This window comes from Cydia pomonella, chromosome 17 (genome assembly GCF_033807575.1).
Source record: "Cydia pomonella isolate Wapato2018A chromosome 17, ilCydPomo1, whole genome shotgun sequence".
In the NCBI taxonomy this organism is placed as follows: Eukaryota; Metazoa; Arthropoda; class Insecta; order Lepidoptera; family Tortricidae; genus Cydia; species Cydia pomonella.
In genome coordinates this window covers 4658135-4681449 of record NC_084719.1, presented here as the reverse complement: position 1 = coordinate 4681449, position 23315 = coordinate 4658135, and the positions used below count along the sequence as shown (strand labels likewise).

General features: G+C 36.1%; 1 protein-coding gene and 1 long non-coding RNA gene across 2 annotated transcripts in view; one reads left to right on the top strand and one right to left on the bottom strand.

The window, feature by feature from the left end:
* The window catches only part of LOC133526892 (integral membrane protein DGCR2/IDD-like), an 83872-nt gene that overhangs the window by 14233 nt on the left and 46324 nt on the right, over nt 1-23315 (top strand). The window lies entirely within an intron of this gene.
* Nucleotides 12591-13525, bottom strand: LOC133526774 (uncharacterized). The gene is made up of 2 exons (XR_009800772.1): nt 13286-13525; nt 12591-13203 (listed from the first exon to the last, which is right to left on the bottom strand). It is a non-coding gene; the product is annotated as an uncharacterized LOC133526774 (long non-coding RNA).

Here is a 23315-nt window from a genome sequence, read left to right as displayed (position 1 = left end):
CTAATCCTAACAAGGCCTAGTTTACCCTCTGGGTTGGAAGGTCAGATGGCAGTCGCTTTCGTAAAAACTAGTGCCTACGCCAAATCTTGGGATTAGTTGTCAAGCGGACCCCAGGCTCCCATGAGCCGTGGCAAAATGCCGGGACAACGCGAGGAAGAAGCGAGACGTTACATTTACAGGCGTTCTCGGGCACTCTCAGGCAGACCTTAGTCGGGCTGTGCGCGCGTTGTTCACTTGACGTCCCCGCCACTACGTAGGTACCTCCTGTCATGTACGTCAAAATGCAGTCTCTAAGGAATGTAAACATGATAAGATGTATGTATAAACGAATCGATGTATGTATGTCTGTAAACTTATATTACCTACTCTTTTTTATAATTCGAAATTAATGCAGAAGCAACCCTAGTGAGTCGGGCAAGTTTAGGTATGTATTTTCAAGAACGGCGGGAACGGACCTTCTGTTTATTTTTTATTTGTGGTATAATGGTCAGATATACAGACTGGTTGAAGGCTTCGATGGCGATGCATGAAACTGATATACGATAAAATATTTTTATTATAATTTTTATATTTTATAAAAAGTAATTTAATGAGCGCTGGTGGCCTAGCGGTAAGAGCGTGCGACTTGCAATCCGGAGGTCGCGGGTTCAAACCCCGGCTCGTACCAATGAGTTTTCCGTAACTTATGTACGAAATATCATTTAAAAAATATATACAAATAAAATATTTAATTCATTTCATTTCAGTTGTAGTTTTACATGTATGTAAAATGTATAATTGTTGGTGCAATAAAGAATATTTACTTACTTACTTACTTAATTACATCAAAAATTGAAAAGATCATGATTGTCGTCGAACAGCGCTAGTTTACGAAGTATTGATGGTAAAATCGTTTGTTTCCATTATTTGCAATTACTCTTGGACTCCAATTTAATTCAGTCCCGTAACCCTCATTTTTATGTGTGCGAAAGAGGCAGACTGCAAATGAAAAATGGTGAATGCTTTTTAGCTCCATAGCGGCCGCTAGCAGCCGCTTCGATGTACCGAAACGTAAGGTTACCAGAATGGCAGAGATTCCTCTTAGGGATAAGTTCGTCTTTGTACTACACATTTATACTCCTACAATAAAGTGTTTACTTACTTACTTAAAAATACGGAAAGATTTATGTGGGTAGTTGTATCTTGGAATGTACCGTTTCAAAAGCAAATAATTTACATAATTTGTTCTGCGCTCAGAGTTAAATGGAGGTAATTATTAACGGTAATTAATATCACTTCGCAGAGAGGTCGGTAGTAAATTGAGCATTTCCGGTGCCATTCAGTTAAACAAAATGATATTTAACTCGTGGATAATATTCTTAATAGGCACACATGCACCTACTTATATTAATTTACAAACTGGCTATATAAGTAAGTTATTAGCAAAAATGTCATGTTTGGTACAAGCTTTTATCGCTGACTGTACTTTTCTTTTTACAGACAACAATACTTATCGAGACAATTCTAAAAACCATAAACAATAAGATTGCGTTGTTTTATGGCCACCTCCTGTTTCCATTATCAGATCAGCTCGATACTTCCATAATATTGACTAGTCACCCGACTTACATATATATCGGAAACAGGTAACTGTATCAAATTTTTATATACATATTTATAGCCTGGAGTACGCACACATACAACTATGTTACTGTCCCTAGCCATTTACTTATAATGACAACTTTGTTACTTATAATTATGTTTTACTTTGGTTCCAAGGCATCGTTAGTGCGGCATTAAAATGTGCTTAATATTGACATACAATTTGAAAAAATACATTATTTAAAAAACAATTACTTGCTTCTGGGACACAAAAACCTGCAATAAAAAGTAGATGACCTAATAACACCCTCTGAATAGGTACTGCTACAGACATTCAGACGTATAATACCCAGACGACCTACCTGTAACTTATTACGGTCAAAGTACCACACATCCATAATTGACTACCAAGCTAACTATGCCAACCTCACATCTTCTTAAATACATGCGAATTCGAACTTTATTTACTTAGAGTAAAGTTCAATTTGAATAAAGAACATTAACGTACGAGTAAGCAAGCGTAAATGATGCGTAATAACAGAGTATAGGGATAACACGTAACACATAGGTGAGGCTGAAACCTGACTCTACAATCAAACTAAATGTGGGTTTGTGGAGCTTTGTTAACCTATACTATAATTATATATTTAAAAAAACTGAAATAGATATCATATAGGTGCTAAAAAGAATGACTAACAGGCTAATTCGAACTTACCTTAACCTGACATCAAACCAATATATGAATGATATTGGTATTATATGAGTCATTCGCGCGGGCGAATCGCTCGTACTAATACTTGTACGGACAAGTCCGAGCGAAATGAACGCGTGAATGACAGCTAAATGATTTTTTTTTACGAGCCCCATTTATATACTTATTTTATTCTGTTTTTTGTTATAGCGGCAACAGAATTACATCAACTGTCTAGCTATCACGGTTTATGAGATACAGCCAGGCAGACAGATAGACGGACAGTGGAGTCTTAGTAATAGGGTCCCGTTTTTACCCTTTAGGTACAGAACCCAAAAAATACCCTTGCAGTTGGAGCATCCACCTTCACTTATTTGTGGGCGATCCTTATCCACGTAGAGTACTCGGTATACTCTGGTAAGGACTTCTTACTTGCGTAGCCTTAGGGAGCGAGTGAAAGCAATAGGTAATCAAAGGCACTTAGTGCTCAAGCGATGTAAGTTATGTGTTGTAATTGAATACGTAAGTATGTAATTAGTGACTTTCGTATTTATTGGCTTTCGGTGTATTTTGGAGTGTCTTTTCCGTTATTTTTTTTTTTTTTGAGGTATGGAATTATATCGCACTCTCTTGTTGGAAAATTGTTTATGTCATATATTCTTGCTAGCTTGTTGTGCAAGATATTATTACTGGTGACTTAAACCTTGTGAGGTGTATCTTGCTTTAAGGTATATTACTTGATTCACTCTGTTAATAACTTACTTGCGTAGCCCTAGGGGGAGCGATTGAAAGCAGTAAGCAAAGCACTTAGTGTTGTATGTGTCGTAATTGAATACGTAAGCATGTAATTAGTGAGTTTCGTATTTATTGGCTTTCAGTGTATTTGGGAATAAGGGTTCCGGTTTTGTTCTGAGGCGTGGAATATAATATGGCACTCTCTTTTGGGAAATGTTGGTTGTCTTATATTTTTGCTAGCTTGTTGTGCAAGATATTGCTGGTGACTTAGGGCTGATTTAGACGGCACGTGAACTCGCATGCAATTTTAATTACATTGCGGACTATTAGGTTACGACCAATTCGGCCGACCGATCTAAACCGCAATGTAATGAAACTCGCATGCGAGTTTTCGCACCGTGTAAATGAGCCCTTAACCTTTGTAACGTTTATCTTGCTTTTTGTGCACAATCCACGCAAGTCCATGTAAAGGTATATTACTTTATTTACTCTTGTAATGACTTACTTGCGTAGCCCTAGGGATCGATTGAAACCTGAACCCCTAGTGTAAATTTATTCGATAGCGTGACGTGACGTACGCGTTTGCGTTATGTCTCATTTTGTATGGGATTTAGAAACAACGCGCCAAGCGGGACGTTTTGTAAACTCAAAATAACTGGTGACTTAACCCTTGTAACGTGTATCTTGCTTTTTGTGCACAATCCACGCAAGTCCATGTAAAGTTACATTACTTGATTCACTCTGGTAATGACTTACTTGCGGAGCCCTGGAGAGCGATTGAAAGCAGTAAGCAAAGCACTTAATGCTCAAGTGATACGAGTATAAGTGGTATGTGTCGTAATTGAATACTTAAGCATGTAATTATGTAGTGGGTTTGGTATTTATTTGAGTTTATTTTAATATATTGAGGACAAGTTAATGAATGACGACGGTTCGAAAGCGGGCGAAGTACGCGGCGCTAGAGAACTACATATTTGTCCCTCTTGCCGTAGAAACCACGGGCTGTTGGTGTGATGAGGCAAAGACATTTATTGGGGAAGTGGGCAGACGCATGCGGGAGTGTGGTCATGACCCTCGCTCCGGGTCGTTTTTGATGCAGAGGTTGTCCATTGCCGTTCAACCTGGCAACGCAGCGAGCGTGATGGGCTCCTTTGCATCTGGAGGGGCGCGGGGCGAGTTGTGCGGTTAGTTTTTGTGTGTCGGTTAGATTTAGGATATTAGTTCAGTTTAGGTTAAGATTTTTGTGTTTGTATAACTTTATATCTATAATAATTATATGATAACTTAATGTCATTTGTATAATAAAAGTTAATGAAGATAAATACTTAAATCATTATTATTTCGTGATAAACTTAAGCTTAATACACATACAATAGTAACATTACAATGAAAGTTAGAATATTTACTCGTTATTTACCATGAAATGGGCTCGTCTCACCATAATGCTGACCCGAAAGTTAGCGCTGATCTTCCGGCGAGACGATTTGTGGGTCACGAATGCAGCTGACGTGCAGCGTACGGCACAGCCTCGCAAGTTAAAATGTTTTGGGTGACGCCAAGTAAAAATGAATGTTTTGGGTGACGCGAAGTAAAAATGAATGTTTTGGGTGACGCGAAGTAAAAATGAAGGTTTTGGGTGACGCCAAGTAAAAATGAATGTTTTGGGTGACGCGAAGTAAAAATGAATGTTTTGGGTGACGCGAAGTAATAATGAATGTTTTGGGTGACGCCAAGTAAAAATGAATGTTTTGGGTGACGCCAAGTAATAATGAATGTTTTGGGTGACACCAAGTAAAAATGAATGGTTTGGGTCACGCCAAGTAAAAATGAATGTTTTGGGTGACGCCAAGTATATGAGAATGTTTTAGGTAACGCCAAGTAAAAATGAATGTTTTGGGTGACGCCAAGTAATAATGAATGTTTTGTGTGACGCCAAGTAAAAATGAATGTTTTGGGTCACGCCAAGTAAAAATGAATGTTTTGGGTGACGCCAAGTAAAAATAAATGTTTTGGGTCACGCCAAGTAAAAATGAATGTTTTGGGTCACGCCAAGTAAAAATGAATGTTTTGTGTGACGCCAAGTAAAAATGAATGTTTTGGGTGACGCGAAGTAAAAATGAATGTTTTGGGTCACGCCAAGTAAAAATGAATGTTTTAGGTAACGCCAAGTAAAAATGAATGTTTTGGGTGAAACAAGGCACAGCAATGTTAGTATTTGGAGCAATATTATTCAAGAGCTATGGAGTCAGATCAAGACAAGTCTGCAACGATTTTCACAACACACGCAGTGCAAATATTATTTTAAACGTCAATATTCAATGAAATTATGTCGTATTAATAACACACTAACACAACAACACTGCGTGTGCTTTGAAAATCGTTGCAGACTTATTTTGGTCTAACTCTATCCAATTTCGAGTGTCATATTTTGACGACCGGTTTGGCCTAGTGGGTAGTGACCCTGCGAAGCTGATGGTCCCGGGTTCAAATCCTGGTAAGGGCATTTATTCGTGTGATGAGCATGGATATTTTGTTCCTGAGTCATGGGTGTTTTCTATCTATTTAAGTATTTATAAATATTATATATATCGTTGTTTAAGTACCCTCAACACAAGCCTTATTGAGCTTACTGTGGGACCTAGTCAATTTGTGTAATAATGTCCTATAATATTTATACTTATTTAGTTATTTATATTTTTACCGTTTATGTTTGCATGCAAAACAAAGAAAGTGCAATACTTTTAATTAAATTTGAATTAATGGGGAATTTAAGAGGTAAGGAGGCGACCGCGTCTCCTAAAGGGGATGACTTCTTCTTCCTCTCTGGATAATATATAGAAATTTTAATATTTTTATACAATTTGATGTATACACATTCACGGCCCGATTCGAACTTTAAGATACGTCAAAAAATCGCTAAAGATACAAACGTTTTTGTTTGAAGAAACGTCACTTTTGATCATATCTGATCCATATCGTATCTTTAGCAAATATTTGTCGTTTAAAGTTTATCAGTACCCAGAGACGAAAATGAGGACTACGTTTGTATGGAAAAGTGGTTGTCAAAGTTCCTCTTAATTATTGCAAAGAACTCTTTAAATACACAGATTTTTGCATTAATATACACCGTGGGCTGTTAAAACCCGACAGATTTTAAAGGTGTATTCTTGACCGCATTAAGAGATTAAAGTGACATTTGTTGTGATTTTTTTTCTGTAATAACTTAGTGAAAAACGCGTTTTTGGCTGCGACGCTGTCACTATGTGCCTTGGTTTAGACATACCTATTGACAGACATTAAAGTTTTAAAGGAATCTCGTAATTATTCTCTGTAAATAAATAAAAACTTTACTTATTCGTTGTAATGTTTTTTTTCTTGCCAAATTGTAGAAAAGAATAACGTGTCGTATGCAGAAATCGTATTTTTTGGCATATATAACCAAAACTCAGAACATTTTTTACTCCATATGACCCCAGGAATGCGTGGTTAACACCTGTCGAGTTTTACCAGCCCACGATGTATGATTCGCGTATACCTCACACCACCACATTTACAGGCGACCGGTCTGGCCTAGTGGGTAGTAACCCTGCCTACGAAGCCGATGGTCTCGGGTTCAAATCCTGGTAAGGGCATTTATTCGTGTGATGATCATGGATATTTGTTCTCGAGTCATGGGTGTTTTCTATGTATTTAAGTTTTTATATATTATATATATCGTTGTCTGAGTACCCTCAACACAAGCCTTATTGAGCTTACTGTGGGACTTAGTCAATTTGTGTAATAATGTCCTATAATATTTATTTATTATTTATATACAGGCGTGTAGCTAAATGTTATTATTGTGATGTATATTATTTTCTTATCGGATATGTGTAATAATCTGCATAGGAAATAGGAATTGCCTGTCTCAGCTTTTTTGACGGCCTCGGCAAGCCTCGCCCTGGCTACCTCAGCTACCTGTTCAGCCAATTACCTTCCTTCCCGGTCCTCGGCAATAATAAACCAATTATTATTCTGCTGTGACTAAACTTTGCTTCAGGCAACAGTTTTCAACAACACATAGAATGCATTAATTTAAATAATATTTAGAGTTATACTATGAGAACAGTGTTTTATAAACCAGACTTATGCCACAACATTATTGTTATTCCGAAACCTACAGATACCGAAACTTCGATCAGACACTAAACCTAACACATTGGCACGTGTATTTAAGGGTCGGCTCACACGACGCAACTTTTCGAAAACTCGTGTATAAATTTGCGAATTAGGTCGCGTCACAGTTAACAACTAATCATTTTAGTATTGCCTCGTGTGAATAAGGGTTTAACTTCTTGTCTACATGATAATGATCCTGACCGAATGTTAGTCATCTTTGAGTATTTGTAGGGTTCCGTACCTCAAAAGGAAAAAAACGGATCCCTTATAGGATCACTTTGTTGTCGATCCGTCCGTTTGTCTATCAAGTCGCTTTATATCGGGAACGCGTAGAGGTATTGAGTTGAAATTAAAACCATATACTCAAATTAACAGTCCCTTGAAGATGTGAAAATACAAAACTTCTATGTTAACGTAAACGTAACGTAAAGATACAGTCATTTATGCAGCAAAAAACTTATATTTTGACACCCAAGGGAATCAAAATTTGTAGGGTACTTGCCGTTGACCTAGGACTATAAAATTTGGCAGTTAATTATCTTACTGCAAGTACAGGGAAAATTCTGAAAACTATAAATTTGTAAAAAATAATTTAAAAAAGTTAAATTTGTACGGAACCCTCGGTGGGCGAGTCCGACTGACACTTGACCAGTTTTTTGTGTTCATATAATACGACACTGTTCATGTGCAGGTAGAGCAGCGATTTACCTTATTTCTTGTATTGTATTGTAGTACGGGCGATTTTCCGCAACTCGACGACAAAGGGGGGTGGGGGGTGGGGGTGGAGTGTTGGCTATTCTTGCCAGCCCAACTCCTCAAGGAATCCTAGCAAACCTTTGATGTTAAGTAGGACCTCAGGGAGGTCTCTCGGGGATCCGAGATGTTTTGCCCTGTATGGGGCCACTCCGCTGCATTCCAGCACCACGTAAGAGGCTGTTTCTTCTGTCTCCATGCATACTCGGCACAGGGGACTGTCTGTGACACCTGTTATGAAAAGATGTTTGTTAAATAGTCCATGACCTGTTATGACACTGGTTACCATACTCAGTCGGACCTTCCCTAGTTGCAGGAGCGCCCTTGTGAGCTTTCCGTTGATGCCAGGCATGGCTTCGTTTGCCTGTCTGCATCCAGTCTGGTTCAGCCAGTGTTCTGTGTGTAGTTTCCCTGTACGTGCCAGCAGCATTGTGCGTACCTTGCTAAACGGTATCGGAAGAATCGGTTCCCTTATTTCTTATTTACCTTTGATATATATAATAATATTTCACTGTTGTGAATAAAACAAAGGCGTAATTGCGTTTCTCTGTAAAGACAAAAGATTTATTTTTAAAGTGAACTTATAACATCTAATTTACTACAATATTTGTTTGTACAAAGTAATTTACCTGTAAAGACAAAAGAAACAACATTTAAAGCCTCTATTAAGGGTTTTGTTATTTCTTTTACAGAAAATCAATCAAATCTATTTTATAGTAATGAACAATCCTTTCATATTTTGCCAATCATGAATGTCAATGTCATAACTGTCATTCATGACAGCTGTTAAACTCTATGGCTAAAACAGCTAGACGCGTTCAGGTTAACATTAAGAAAATAGGTGTCACGATTTTCTTTACATCTCCCTCCTAGAAGAAAACAATTGCAATGGAGAAATCAATCACGCAATTGTTAATTTATGAACTAAGTGACACTGGAGACAATTTTGTAATGTGGTAAAGGTTTGATTGTAGTTTCTTGTGTCCAGCATCAACTTCATAGATGGAGCTAGAAATCTTTTTCAGAATCTTAAATGGTCCAATTCTTAATTCATCCATCTTCTTCCTATTCAGTCGATTCCCATTTTCTACGTAGACCATGTCTCCTATCTCAAATTTGTGTTCTTTTCTATGCCGGTCGAATTTTTCTTTATTATATTTGTGAGATCTTATTGTGTTTTTGTAGGCCAATTTTCTATCTCTTCTCAGATCTTCTGTTGAGCTTTTTGTTTTTAATTCTGATGGCAAAATATTTATGTTTTCGCCTTCTAAAAGGTATTTCGGAGTAAATTTCGTGACGGTGTGTTCCGTTTCATTATATTTTTCTACACATTTCTGTGCAACAGTAGTCCAGGCTGTTTTCTTAGTGCTTTCATTTATTGTGCATATTATCTTATTGACTAAAGTTTGATTTAGCCTTTCATTAAGACCATTAGAAAATGGTGCATCTACGGCTGTAAAAACCATTTTTATATTTTTATTTTTTAGAAATTCTTTAAATTCTCTAGAATTTATGCCGGGGTATTGATCTGTTAATACCATATCAATATTATAACTTTGAGTTGCATATTGTATTAGTTTAATAAAATCACCAGACGTTTGATTTTTAGATGTCAAAATGTATGCATATCTTGTGACATGATCAACTAGAAGATGCAAGTATTTTTTTGTTGACCGTGATCCTCCAAATCCACCGATGGTATCAATAGATACAATTTCAAACGGACGACTTGCTGGACCAAGATGTGACATTAAACCATATTTTGATTTCCTCCTTGACTTGTTCTTTATACATATTTCACATTCATCACAAATTTTCTTAATGTTGGTGAAAATATTTTTCGCTGTACAGAATGGTGTTATTTTATTTATCATTTGGCTTCTCCCAATGTGGCAATAAGTATTGTGAATATCTTTGATGAGGGTTTTGCTAAGCGCTTCTGATAGTATGATTTTATTTCTACATTTGTTCTTTTTGTAATAAATTTTGTTTTCCAATATGATGTTTGTTTTCCCATTTTGTAGGTCTTTATTGTTGTATTGGTCATTTTTTATATCTTCCAGGTTTATTAGATGTACAACTTTAATAACGTCATCAGTACTATCATCTGGCGCTAGGACTGGATTTCTGCTTAAACAGTCTGCCTCTTGATTGGATTTTCCTGGATTGTATTTTATTTTAAAATTATATTGGGAAAGATAATAAGTCATATCACCAAGTTCCTCATCAGTTCTAGCCTTGATATTCATATTTTCCAATGGTTTGTGATCAGAATATACCATAAATTCTTTTCCCATAAGCCAGTGCTGCCAATATTTAACAGCTTCTTTATTGCAAGACATTCCAGATATATGGCCTTTTTCCTTTTTTGAGTATCAGTTAATTTCTTTGAGAAGTATGCCACCGGCCTACTGTCTCCTTTCTTATCTGTTTGTTTTAAAATTGCTGCGACTCCGCTGATGCTAGCATCCGTATAGATGTTTATTGGCAATTCAGGATCAAATATTTTCAGAATAGGTTTTGAACATAGCAATTCTTTTATTTTATCAAATGATTCTTGACATGCTGGCGACCATATAAATTTCACATCTTTTCGTAGTAAGTTATGTAACGGATCTAGAATAATTGCACTATGTGGTATAAATTTATGGTGAAAATTTACTTTTCCCAGGAATTGGCGTATATTTTTTTTTGTTTTTGGTACTGGAAAATCTTTGACTGCAGTTAGGTAGTCTTTAAGTGGTCTGACTGAATTGTTCTCAACTATATGACCGAGATATTTAGCATGGTTTTTAGCAAAACTACATTTAGAAAATTTCAGTCTTAAACCTTCTGTTAGTATTGCCTCGAGCAGTCTAGATATATGTTGTATGTGTTCTTGGAAACTTTTTGAAAAAATTAAAATGTCATCTAAAAAATTTACTGCAAAATCAGAAAGTTTATGTTTTCTTATGATGTTACTCAATATTCTTTGGAAAATAGCTGAAGCAGTCTTTAAACCATATGGGAGGCACGTCCATTCAAAATGACCCTCTTGGGTGACAAATGCCGTTTTGTATCTATCTTGAATTTTTATAGGTATTGACCAAAATGCGGAATTAACATCAAAAGTTGAAAAGTACTTACAGTTTACAGTTTTCACCATTAAATCCTCAATCAATGGGAATGGTTGTGACTGTGGAACAACAATCTTGTTTAATTCTCTAAAATCCACACATAGCCTTGTTTTCTTTCCATCTTCTTTTTTATATGCCAAAGTCACCGGGGCAGCAAACGGGCTATAAGATTCTTCAATTAAATTGTTCTTCAATAGTTTTGATATCTGACCTTCTATCTCTTTTCTGTCTTCTGTATTGCACCTATATGGACGTTTGCTACAGTATTTATCCACCATCAAGTCTATATGAGCTTCATAATCGCGTACATTGCCAATGTCATATTTATCTTTAGCAAAGACTGATTTATATTTAGCGATTAATTTGTCAATCTCTGTTTGTTGATATGAATCTAGATGATCTACTGACATTTCGAATTCATCTGAATCAATGTGTTCGTTAAAATTAACTTCATACCTGCTTTCAGACTCTTGATGTAAAACCATCTCGGAGCAAATAATATCTTCATCTTTGTCGCCTAGTACATCAGGAATATTGACATCAGATATATTTGAAAAACTACTTCTCAACTCCTCTTTTTCTATAGTTTCTCCGTTTAGAAACCTCTTTTTATCTTCGGGACTATTATATTGTAAAATGTTTAACTCGTCATCTTGCATTAATTTGAATTTTTTTATACAATCTAGACCTATAAGAAAATCATAAGGTAGATTTTCTATGACAAAAATATCTATTTGTGTCTCAATCTTAAATATTTTTATTTTTAGTGTTACCACACCATTTGTTTTCTTCGCACCATTAATAGTTTTCAAGTTTGTCGTGTCTGTATCAGTTGTATCTTCTTTATTTTTTATCTTTAATAATTTAGAATTTATTAATGACACATTTGAACCTGGGTCATAAATCCCAGAAACACTTAAAGTATCATTTATTAGCAACTTCACACTTATTAATGGTGGTACTTCTAGTTTTTTGGATTTTGCTTATTCAGTTCAACCTCCAATTCTGAATTATTCACACTTTTCACAACTGCTCTTTGATTTTTGCCTTTAAACCAGCAATTTTCCTCGGGATGGTAGCGTGTCCCTTTATTCTCAGTGATGCAGATGTGACATGGTTTTTTTTCTTCACCTTTTTTTAATTTGCTATCAGATGATGTAGAACTCTTTTTATCATACTTATTCTTTATTACCATATGCTCCAACTTTCCTATTTCATTATACAGGTCTTCTGTCTGTTGCAAAGTTTCCCGATCAATTTTATCCGCTATGTAATTGGGCAAACCCAATGCTATAAGGTCAATAAGTGTTCCAGTGTCAATTGATCTCCTTATTTCCAGTAACAGTTTTTCTTTCTTTAAGGCATATTCGAGTAATGATCCCGTTTGGTACTTAAAGGTAAGAGCATATCTAATGGGCGACCATCCTTTGTTTGCAAATGTCTCACAAAAGTTTTTCTCCCATTTACTCCACTCTGATTCTACTGTAAATTTAATTAGCATACAGCTGTACCAATCAACACTGGAATATTCTAAAAAAAATTTTAAAATTTCAATCTTTTTCCTGTCTTCGTTAATTTGGAAACGTTCACATTCTTTATTAAAATCTTGAATCCACTGGTAAGCATTTGAATTTCTACCGGTAAATTTGTTAATCATAAAATCCTTCGCAATTTTTCCTAAATTTTGTGTTTCCGACTTCTTTTGTTTCTCATCAAGTAATTTTTCCAACAGTTTTTCCATTGTTTCATTTGAGCCACACGGTATAGATTCTACACTCTTTTCTAAAATTTCTTCTAGGTAAATATCATTAAACTGTATGTTTTCTTCTTCATCCAAGTATACTTTTATATCTCTTCCGTCAAGGTTATCCAAATTTTCCTTGTTTGATGTCTTTTAGTTAACGACTTCCGTATTTTCGCATAATTGGAAGTATTTGTAATTGCTGAATGCATATGCGCAGGCTGGTATTCCGGTGGTAGTCCAAAAATCTTTCCATCCGGTGTAGCAATTGAAGTTATACACATGAGATTTGATTTTCCATCTGTCGCAGATTTTACAACAAAATCAAACCTTAACTTCTCCATGTTTCTTGAAATAATTTGCAGAAAATGTTGTTTTATAATAATATTTCACTGTTGTGAATATAACAAAGGCGTAATTGCGTTTCTCTGTAAAGACAAAAGATTTATTTTTAAAGTGAACTTATAACATCTAATTTACTACAATATTTGTTTGTACAAAGTAATTTACCTGTAAAGACAAAAGAAACAACATTTAAAGCCTCTATTAAGCGTTTTGTTATTTCTTTTACAGAAAATCAATCAAATCTATTTTATAGTAATGAACAATCCTTTCATATTTTGCCAATCATGAATGTCAATGTCATAACTGTCATTCATGACAGCTGGTAAACTCTATGGCTAAAACAGCTAGACGCGTTCAGGTTAACATTAAGAAAATAGGTGTCACGATTTTCTTTACATATATGTAAAAATAGAAACTGCGTTTCTTTATTTTTGAGGCATACAAAGTATATATTATATGTAAAGGTAAGCATAATTCATAGTGTGTTCCGTTCCTGTTTGGCGGTAACAAAACAAACCATCGTTTTACACGAGCTACCTTGTTAGTGAACTAACAACAACTAAGAACAACTTAGATACAAGTTCCGCCGGGGGCCACGTATGAATAATTAATCTCCTTTCAATTACACTTAATGTCTTACCTATTCATATTACAATTTAACGAGCCTTTGATTATTAAGTCGTTTGTCAATATTTACCCAAGTAACAAACACTGGTCGTCCCTTTTTTACTTAGGTAATCTTTTAATTATGGCATCTTTTTTACGCCTTTTGCGTATATAAACAATAAAATATAATGAGATTGTGCTGCCGTGACGTTCGATGAAGCATTTTTCGCTTGTTATGTTAAGGTAAGCCATAATAGATATAATATCATTGTATACAAATCCGCAAGACACATTCGCCAGACTAATCAGACGGAACGATCTATGTTTAAGTACAATATATCCCTAGCTATAATAAATACTCCTTGAAATTGAGGCGATCTGTACTCGTGGCCCAGATATCCAGCCCGGCATAAATGCAGATAAGGAATTAAAATGACAACTGCTACATTTGGGGCAAAAGGTTGCGGCGATATGACTAATGTCACAATACATAATCTTGCGGCGTACCTAGTCTGGAAAATGTGTACGCGGTGGCAATCCGGTGTCTTGTATGGTTTAAAATAGCTTCTAAGTAGGTACTTAGATTTTTTTACGACCTGCGTAAGAGGGAAATATACCAGCACCACATACTTGTCCACAAAAAAAGAGAACTTTTTTACACTTCTAAATATTTTCCATTCTGCATATTTTTTTAGTACACATGTTATTGACACAATGAACTTGTCTATTACTATGTCTATGTTTGACTATTTTCTTAATTTGCGTTTTTTAAAAGCGCAACCTTTAAACCTACTGAAGCGATTTGTTAAGATGTAGTTCATGGATACCGGTTTCTCCCTAGATGGAAAGTTTATAGAAAAAGTACCGTTATTTCGTTAGGTTCGCAAAGGCCCTCTTAAATAGATTAATTGACACAAAACTGCCGGTCCCTTGAGATTTCAACTATCCAGGTTCCAATGCAAGGTCAAATGTGGAGAAAACTGTGAATTTATTGCAGGAAAGACCGACATCAGGGCAAAGTTCTCGTATTTGTATAAGGTCAGGTGGGATAAGAGGAACTATGGGCGAAGATGGACACTTTGTAGGGAAATGAAGCAGTTAAAGATACTTCTACTTCAATTAAATGATAATACTCAAACGAGCGGTCTGGCCTAGTGGGTAGTGACCCTTCCTATGAAGCCGATGGTTCCGGGTTCGAATTCCGGTAAGGACATTTATTTGTGTGATGAACACAGATATGTATTTGTTCCTGAGTAATGGGTGTTTTTTATGTATATAATATACGTACTTATATCGTCGCCTAGTACCCATAGTACAAGCTTTGTTTAGTTTGGGGCTAGGTCGAATTTGTGTAAGATTATCGCAAACAAAAAAAAATTCATAAATAAAATTTACTTAAAAATACTTACGTAGAACGACTTTCCTCATACGGTTTCTCTTACGACGAGGAAAATAAAGTATGTTTCCCTTATCCCACCTGATCTTACGTACGTGTGTTTAGACCTAGGATCCTTTCAGGTAGTGCTGGGATACCTAAGTTAAACTTCAATGAAGACATTTTATTTAAACTTACGTACAGTTTTTTTTAACTATTATTAAGTTACAGATCGTGTTTGTCGTTTAATCGATTTTGAATGATTGTCGTTGGTTGTTGTTGTTCGTCGCCAATCTTCAATTTCGGAGGCAATCAGCCGTCTGTGACGTCACTTAGGAGGCGTTCTGAACACGTCGCACAGACAATCAGAATGGAAGAGCTATCCTTTTCCTTTCCTTTCATGAATAACCTTCTGTAATTGGACTCTGTATACAACGCGAATGACCTTGTAAACGGTTTTCTCTTAGACGGTCTTCTCCACAGGTAAAACTTTCAATAATTATATTATTTTTAAAAGCGTGTCATATATTTTTGAATGTTTGATTGTACAATAATTGCTGGTGATTATATGTAGGTACAATTGAGTTCATAAATATGTACCTACATATTTTTTCACCCTCACCATAGTTCATAAATAATATGTATACATTTTTCACCCTATTGCAAAGGATTATTACAAAAGGGTGAAAAATGTATACATATTATTTATGAACTCGACTGTACCAGAAAATAAAGCAGAAGCTAATTTAGGCTCTTTACATGTACTCCAAACTTTATATTTCAACAGAAAATATAAGCGAGTTATTCAGAAATAATTGGACCATCGTCTAGGACTCCTTTGTACAAACGAATTCATTATAATGTACACACTTTTTGCATTATCTCATTGGATTAAGGTTGGAAATCGTTTACATCTTTATAAACTGTACTCGTATATTCAGTTTTAAGTATCTGACGGGTAAATCCACCGAGACCGTTTTTAAAAGAACCTTGTTTCCAGTTGAAAAACTTTGATAAGGGAATAAATAATATTTTCTCTGATAATTTTCAGTTTTCCAGCTTCAAGATGGATTTAAGTACTTTGTTCGACTAAAATAATACTTTATTTTTCTATGGTAAATTAATTTAACCTATTGAACGCCAAGAAAACCTAAAGGCGTCGTTACTAGTCGTGACCACAGCGCCAAGGACAACTATAGGTGTTATGGCGGACGCTGTCAAAGTAACCTCACTTTCGAGTAAGGTTTTCATTAGCTCCCTTGCGCCCGGGATCTTGGCGTTTGAGTGATGATTGTGTTTATGAGGTAAAGCGTTCTAAGAGTTAAATAATTCTTCACGCATATGGTCAGTGTAACTGGTTTAGATGCGACCTTAACAATTGTCTTGCTGTTTGGCGCGCGTCTCATGCAAGATTTCACTTTATTTCGCAAGCATCAGAGTTCAAAATGAAATCAAAATCATAAGTTGTTACATGTGAGTTGAGCTTAATATCGAAACTTCATTATTTACCGTAGTTTTTCATTCAGAATTAGGAACAGTGTGATAAGGGAAAAGTGTGGACTGAACGAAGATGTAGTGACAAAAATTGAGAAAGGTATGTTGAGATGGTTTGGACACGTGGAAAGAATGAGTGAAAGAAGGTTAACAAAGAGAGTGTATAAGGGAGAAGTAGAAGAGGGAGCTGGAAGGGGTAGACCTCGGCGGACTTTCTCTGATCAAATTGGGGAAATCCTGAAGAAAGGCCAGGTCAAGAGCACCCTAAACCGACGAGCGTGTATGAGGAATGTCATAAAAGTGAAGGAAGCGAAAGAGGTATGTCAGGATCGTAGCAAGTGGAAATCCGTGGTCTCTGCCTGCCCCTTCGGGAAATAGGCGTGATTATATGTATGTATGCATGTTTTTCATTCCAATAGCACATTCAAAGAATGTAAACAAACCAAACTAAGTGAGAGAGATACAACTTTGTTATCTGTGAATTATGTCATTGGCTGAGCTACTATTGTTTGTTTACTCGAAATATTGTTAAGTATTGCCTCTCTATCACTCTTGCATATTCGAACGATAAGGAGGCAGATAACAAAATTTCGATTTATGTGTCACCTGGTAACTCTGAAACGGCTTATTTTGATCACATTTTGGAATTACAATATTTACTTAATGCAAGTTTTTATTGATCGTTCTACTCACTAAAATACTTAATTTTAAAATAAATACATAGTATAAGTATATTTCCTACTCGTCGACTGTAAACAAACTTTAAGTATAAATGCGAACTTTTCATGTATGGGTTCCTAACTCAACTATAATATTCATTTCGATACGCTGTAGTTAACTATAATAAAAAATTACTAATTACGTGTCGCCGCTCTTCCACAGAAAACACTTCTTTTATAAGTACTACATTTATGTCTACGGAGCTACTTACAAATTTTGATTAGGTATTTTTTTTATTTTTTTATTTAGGTTTGATAGTAGAAAAAAAGTATTATTTTAGATGACTCGTAGAAAAAGTATTGTAAACGATAGTGATATAATAGAGAGCTTTTCAGTCGAATACCGTGTTTAGGCAACGAATCTTGCTGAGTTGCCTAAGTAAGGTACGAAATTGAAAAGCTTGATTGTACAAAATACTATTATTTATTGAACAACAACTCAGTCTAAACTAATAGATCACTTTAAGTCCACCTGTCGATGTCGCTTTAGAAAATAAACAATTGTTCTAAGTTTGAAATCTCTGTTAAGCTGTCTGTTTGGTTAAGTTTCATAAATAACAGCATCTTCCTATAAATGTAACTAAAATCTGTTTTATGAGTACTTGGTGAAGCTTGGCAAGATTTTATTTGGCCCTAAAGATAGTGTTTTACATCTTACTTAAGACAATAATGTGCATACGTCATTAGGTCATGACTGTATGGTAAAAAAATGTATCTTTCGTCCTTTTATTGTACCTATTGAAAATATTTTTTCTGCCCTCCGAGGGGAAAGCGTCAACTTTGCTCCCGCTGTGCTGAAGTCGAGCAGAAAAATAGTATTCGCACCAAGGGAGGAAACGTAGGACATTCCATCCCGCGTGTTTGCCACCCTCGCCTTCGGCTCGGGTAACAATTTTACACGCGGCACGCAATTTTCTACTTTTCCTCCCTTGGGACACAAATAACTATTTTATCACACCAACTGGTATTAGCACGAGCGGTTAAACAACAACTTTGCCCCCTTGTAAAACAAATAACTATTGCAACATTGACAATCCTTTTTTGGAATTTTTGTAGTAACATTTTTTTTATACTACGTCGGTGGCAAACATCGTTTCTAATCGGGAAATATTAAATTCTTGTTTACATCGGTGACATTTCATGACGTTCAACGTTTGTTAACAAAGAATCTCCTTACCAATAAAATAAATTTGTACGGTCATGTCTGAAAATATCGATACGAAAAAAGTGCCGAAAATATGTATACTCGACTTTATTGCCCATATATTAAGGTAGTGTATATGTATATATATTTTTGGCACATTTTTCGTACCGATATTTTCAGACGTGACTGTACCACTGAAAACCCGCAACACGACGAAGGCCAAATAAAATGTTGTCAGTGTTTAATATATCTTTTGTCCAGTAAAGGCCAGTCCAGACGGGAACAATTTCTCGCAAATCTGATAAAATTTTCTGATCAAATCAGGCCGTGCGGACGCAAACGCCAATTTTGCTCACATATTTCGACTGCCGATTATAACCGATATTACCTGTAAAATGGAGGTGCATATGCAAGAATACAAATTAGTTACGCTAGTATTCACGTTTGGAGGCTTTTTTTTAAATTTAGAGCCCTCAAAGTTCACCATAAACCGAAAATTGGTGATTAAATTGGAGATTGACGCCAATTTCTTTTCTGATCAAATCGGTCAATTTGATCATCCCGTCAGGACTGGCCTTCGGATAGCAGCACTACTTGTTCGTTGTCAGTTCTACTACTTAGTTGTAGAACCAACGACAACGGCCGGCTGAAATTAGAGAAATGTTCCCCAAATAATTATTAATTCAACCACCAATTACCTTTTAGCTCCCCGTTGGACTTCTAAAGCTTTTGTATTTCAGAATTCTAGATTATTTTATTTCTGCTATATATAAACCAAAGAATGTTATTCGTATTAATCGCTCGAATATTTTATATTTGAACAATTAGTGAAAAGAATTAATAAAATTTATTTCCCTTAAAAAGAGTCGAGAAAGTCAGACAGTATCGAAACATTAATACACACAGTAAGAGCGGTTTCGCACTACGTCCGATCCGAATCCGATCTGAACCCGTGAAAATATGGTCCGTAGTAGCCGTAGAACTATTTCTAAGGTAAGTTACGCTCTAGATCCGATCTCCGTCATCCTATTTCTTTCGGATCTAGTGCGTAACTTACCACTGAAATAGTTCTACGTCTACAGCACTACGGATCATATTTTCACGGGTTCGGATTGGATTCGGATCGGACGTAGTGCGAAACCGCTCTAATAGTAGACTATTTCCTTCCAAAATGTGAAATTTAAGTAAGACACGGCATTAAGCGGGGAAGCTTGCATTTTCAGCCGTAATTCCGAAGCACGGCCTAAAAACAAAAACCTCCAACCCCGCTTCGCGCACTTGTGCGCTAAACGCGACCGAGTACTTGTTTTAACCTGCACTGCGCTAGTTCTCTGGAGAACCCTTTTGCAGAAAGTAGTGGGTCTGTTTTATACACACATCATTATCGGAGGCACTCATTTTTAACCCCCAACGTAAAAATAGGGTTCTGTTTCGATACTGTCTATCTGTTTATCCATCGTAGCTCTCAAATGGATGGACCGATTTCAATGCGGTGTTTTTACGTGATAGCGAGTTTTCTTGCGGTGGTCCTTAGCTATACAATTTTTTTTTAGAGCAGGGGTTTTTATAATGTTTAATTTAATAGATATATAAGCTACCAGCTACAAGTTCGATGTTTGCCTTTCTTTTTTATTATGGACTGAGCGAATTGTCCGTTTAAATTTGGACAAAAAGGACCAAAGTCGTATCAAAATAAGATTTTAACCATATCAAATTGGTGAAACAGAATCGGCTCCTATGAAATTTGATTACCGCTTTCGGGTTCGCGGATACTCGTATGTTTGTAAATTGTTAAAACAAATGAGAGCCGAGAGCAATTAGTGCATGTTGAATCGATTTGTGGGAGCCTCGGAGTTTTATTGGAAATGTATTTATTTAATTTATTTATACTAGGAGTTCCGACAGCTATAAGAGATACATTAAACTTTTTAAATAGTGATACAGAGGCAATTATAGGAACTCGCAAATAGAACAAAGTATTATGATTCTTCTTCTTCCTCGCGTTGTCCCGACATTTTGCCGCGGCTCATGGGAGCCTAGGGTCCGCTTGGCAACTAATCCCAAGATTTGGCGTAGGCACTAGTTTTTTACGAAAGCGACTGCCAGTGTCATGTGACCTTCTAACCCAGAGGGTAAACTAGGCCTTCTTGGGATTAGTCCGGCTTCCCCATGATGTTTTCCTTCACCGAAAAGCCACTGGTAAATATCAAATGTTATTTCGTACATAAGTTCCTAAAAACTCATTGGTACAAGCCGGGGTTTGAACCCGCGACCTCCGGATTGCAAGTCGCACGCTCTTACCGCTAGGCCACCAGCGCTCTTAACAAAGTATTATGATTGTGTGCTTTAATTTAAAGATTCCGATTTATTTATTACACAATATACGATTGCATTACAAATTACATTCATGTCAATTTATATGAATCTATATTGTGATTTTCGAAAATAACTTCTAATAATGACTAAAAATAATATCATAATCCAGATAGCAATAATTATAAAATGGATTGATTGATTGATGTAATCCTGTTATCCCTCATTAGGGCCAAGGGCTAGAAGAAGAATTTTCTATTTGGCGTGATCCTGAGCGGCTACTTCCAGCTCTTTCCAGCCGAGTCCAGTTGAGCCAGCTTCCTCAACTGATCGCCTCCATGTGATACAGTAAAAATAAGCCAAAAATATGTATGTGCTACCTTAATATATGGGCAATAAAGTCGTGTATACACATTTTTGGCACTTTTTCGTATCGATATTTTTAGACGTGACCGTACGAGGCCGCCCTGACCGTCTACTGGTTGAGACCATGCTTGGACAGGTGGTTGTTCGGTCTACGGAGCGTGTGTCCGATCCATCACCATTTCCTTACAAGGATTTCCTGGTCTATGGGTTTCTGGTCAGTCATTCCATCTGGTCGGTCAGTCAGTATTGTAATCAAAAAAGGCTACGATTTTTCAAATTGCAAATTGTATTTTACTAGTTCCTGTCTATTATGACATGACTGGACAAATGCACACTTGTCTTCATGCATTATTATATTACCATAGACTATAAGCCGTCATAACACGTGTACCCAATGACACACGAGTCACACAACCATTGGCATTGCGCTTTTATACTTTACCGTGGACGTCACGTCACGTGAACGACACGATTTTCCACCAAGATACAATCGATTTTAATTTACGGTGACGGTGGATGTTTGCGACCGCGATAAATGAGAATAATCGCGCAAAGCATCAAGCAGTTGTCGCTGCTATTGTGAGAAAAACATGTCATCGACGATTATTGAAATTCGTTTTGTTCCTGACAGTTGGGGCCCGATTCGAACTTTAACATATGTCAAATATTACTAGACAGTAACGATATGGATCGGACATGTAACGTTTCTTCAAACAAAAACGTCACTTTTGACATCGACATATCCGATCTATATCATATCTACCTAATATTTGACGTATCTTAAAGTTCGAATCAAGCCGTTGGAATTCAACTCATTTGTTCCCTAATTTATCGTGACTGTAAATCGTGTCGTAGACGTCCACGGTAAAGTATAAAAGCGACCAATGACACGGGACACACGAGCGTAGGCATTCGTCGCGTGCTAGCAGTGACTAGATATTCAATTATCGGTGTATCGGTATGTAGGTAACCTAGTTGAGAAATAATAATTATTATTTGTTAGCCTATTGTGTTCTATTGCTGGGCAATGGCCTCCCTTTCTTTCTTTCTCGCATCTCGGCCTATGGCAATATTAGGCTAATCTTTCCGAAAGACATCTAGGTCGTGCTGCCATCTCCATCAATGTATTAGAGACTACCGCAAACCACGTTTGTCGTATAGCCTCTCTGTCGCACTTATAAATTCGTAAGTAAGTGTGACAGGGAGGCAACACGTCGAATGTTCTTGTCTGATTTAATTGTTTGTCTTTTAATTATTTATATAAGAATTCAAGCCTTGGAGACCCTCTACATCACTAAGGATAATTTAATATCTTTTTTTATATTGTATCTCTGACACTTAGAGACTTGTAGGTACATCTCTAAAGAATGTTAGTATTTGTTGGTTTTATTTTAATTTTTTGTGTAATTTGACATTTAGAGACAGTATACATCTCTAATAAAGTGTTTATTATTTCATCGATTTCATATTTTTGTAATGGTTTTTTGTAATTTTTATTGTTTGTAAAAATGGACATGTAAAAGTGCCCCTGTGGCCTATTTGCTGAATAAATGTTTGATATTTGATATTTGCTATGTGCTATGACACCGCACTATACTTCAACGAAAATTAAGAATATTTAATTGGTTTCTGCTAAGTGTCGTTACAATTATGCTTTTGACATCATTAAGATATCATTTTCACATCAAAATTTAAGTTTAAATTGACCTCCTGATGACAATGGGACCGTGAAGTAAATATATGTATTATAATAAAAATTGGGAACATAAAAAAGAAAAAAAAACCCACGACTCTGCCCTCCATGTTATCCTCCTATACACCTTTTTTTAAGATTAGAATTTTACGCAACATAACGAGACTATAATTCAGTGCATAGTTAATCAGATTTAATGTTGCAGGAAAAAAGGTACCACTATTCTTGAGGTTATTATAGTACATTGTGCAACGAGGGGGGGGTAAGTGAAATTGTGGATACGAGTGTGATTATTTTGGAATTAAAGACCCGAGTTTGCAATATTCTTACCCCCGGAGTTACACACCATGTTTTTCATCACACTTGCGAAGAAAAAACTAAAATTTAATCGAAATAATTCTTAAATACGGTGACATATCGAATATTCGTCCGCCATTTTGTAATTTCTTGACAGGTTAGCATCGAGGGCACAGACCTATAGGCCA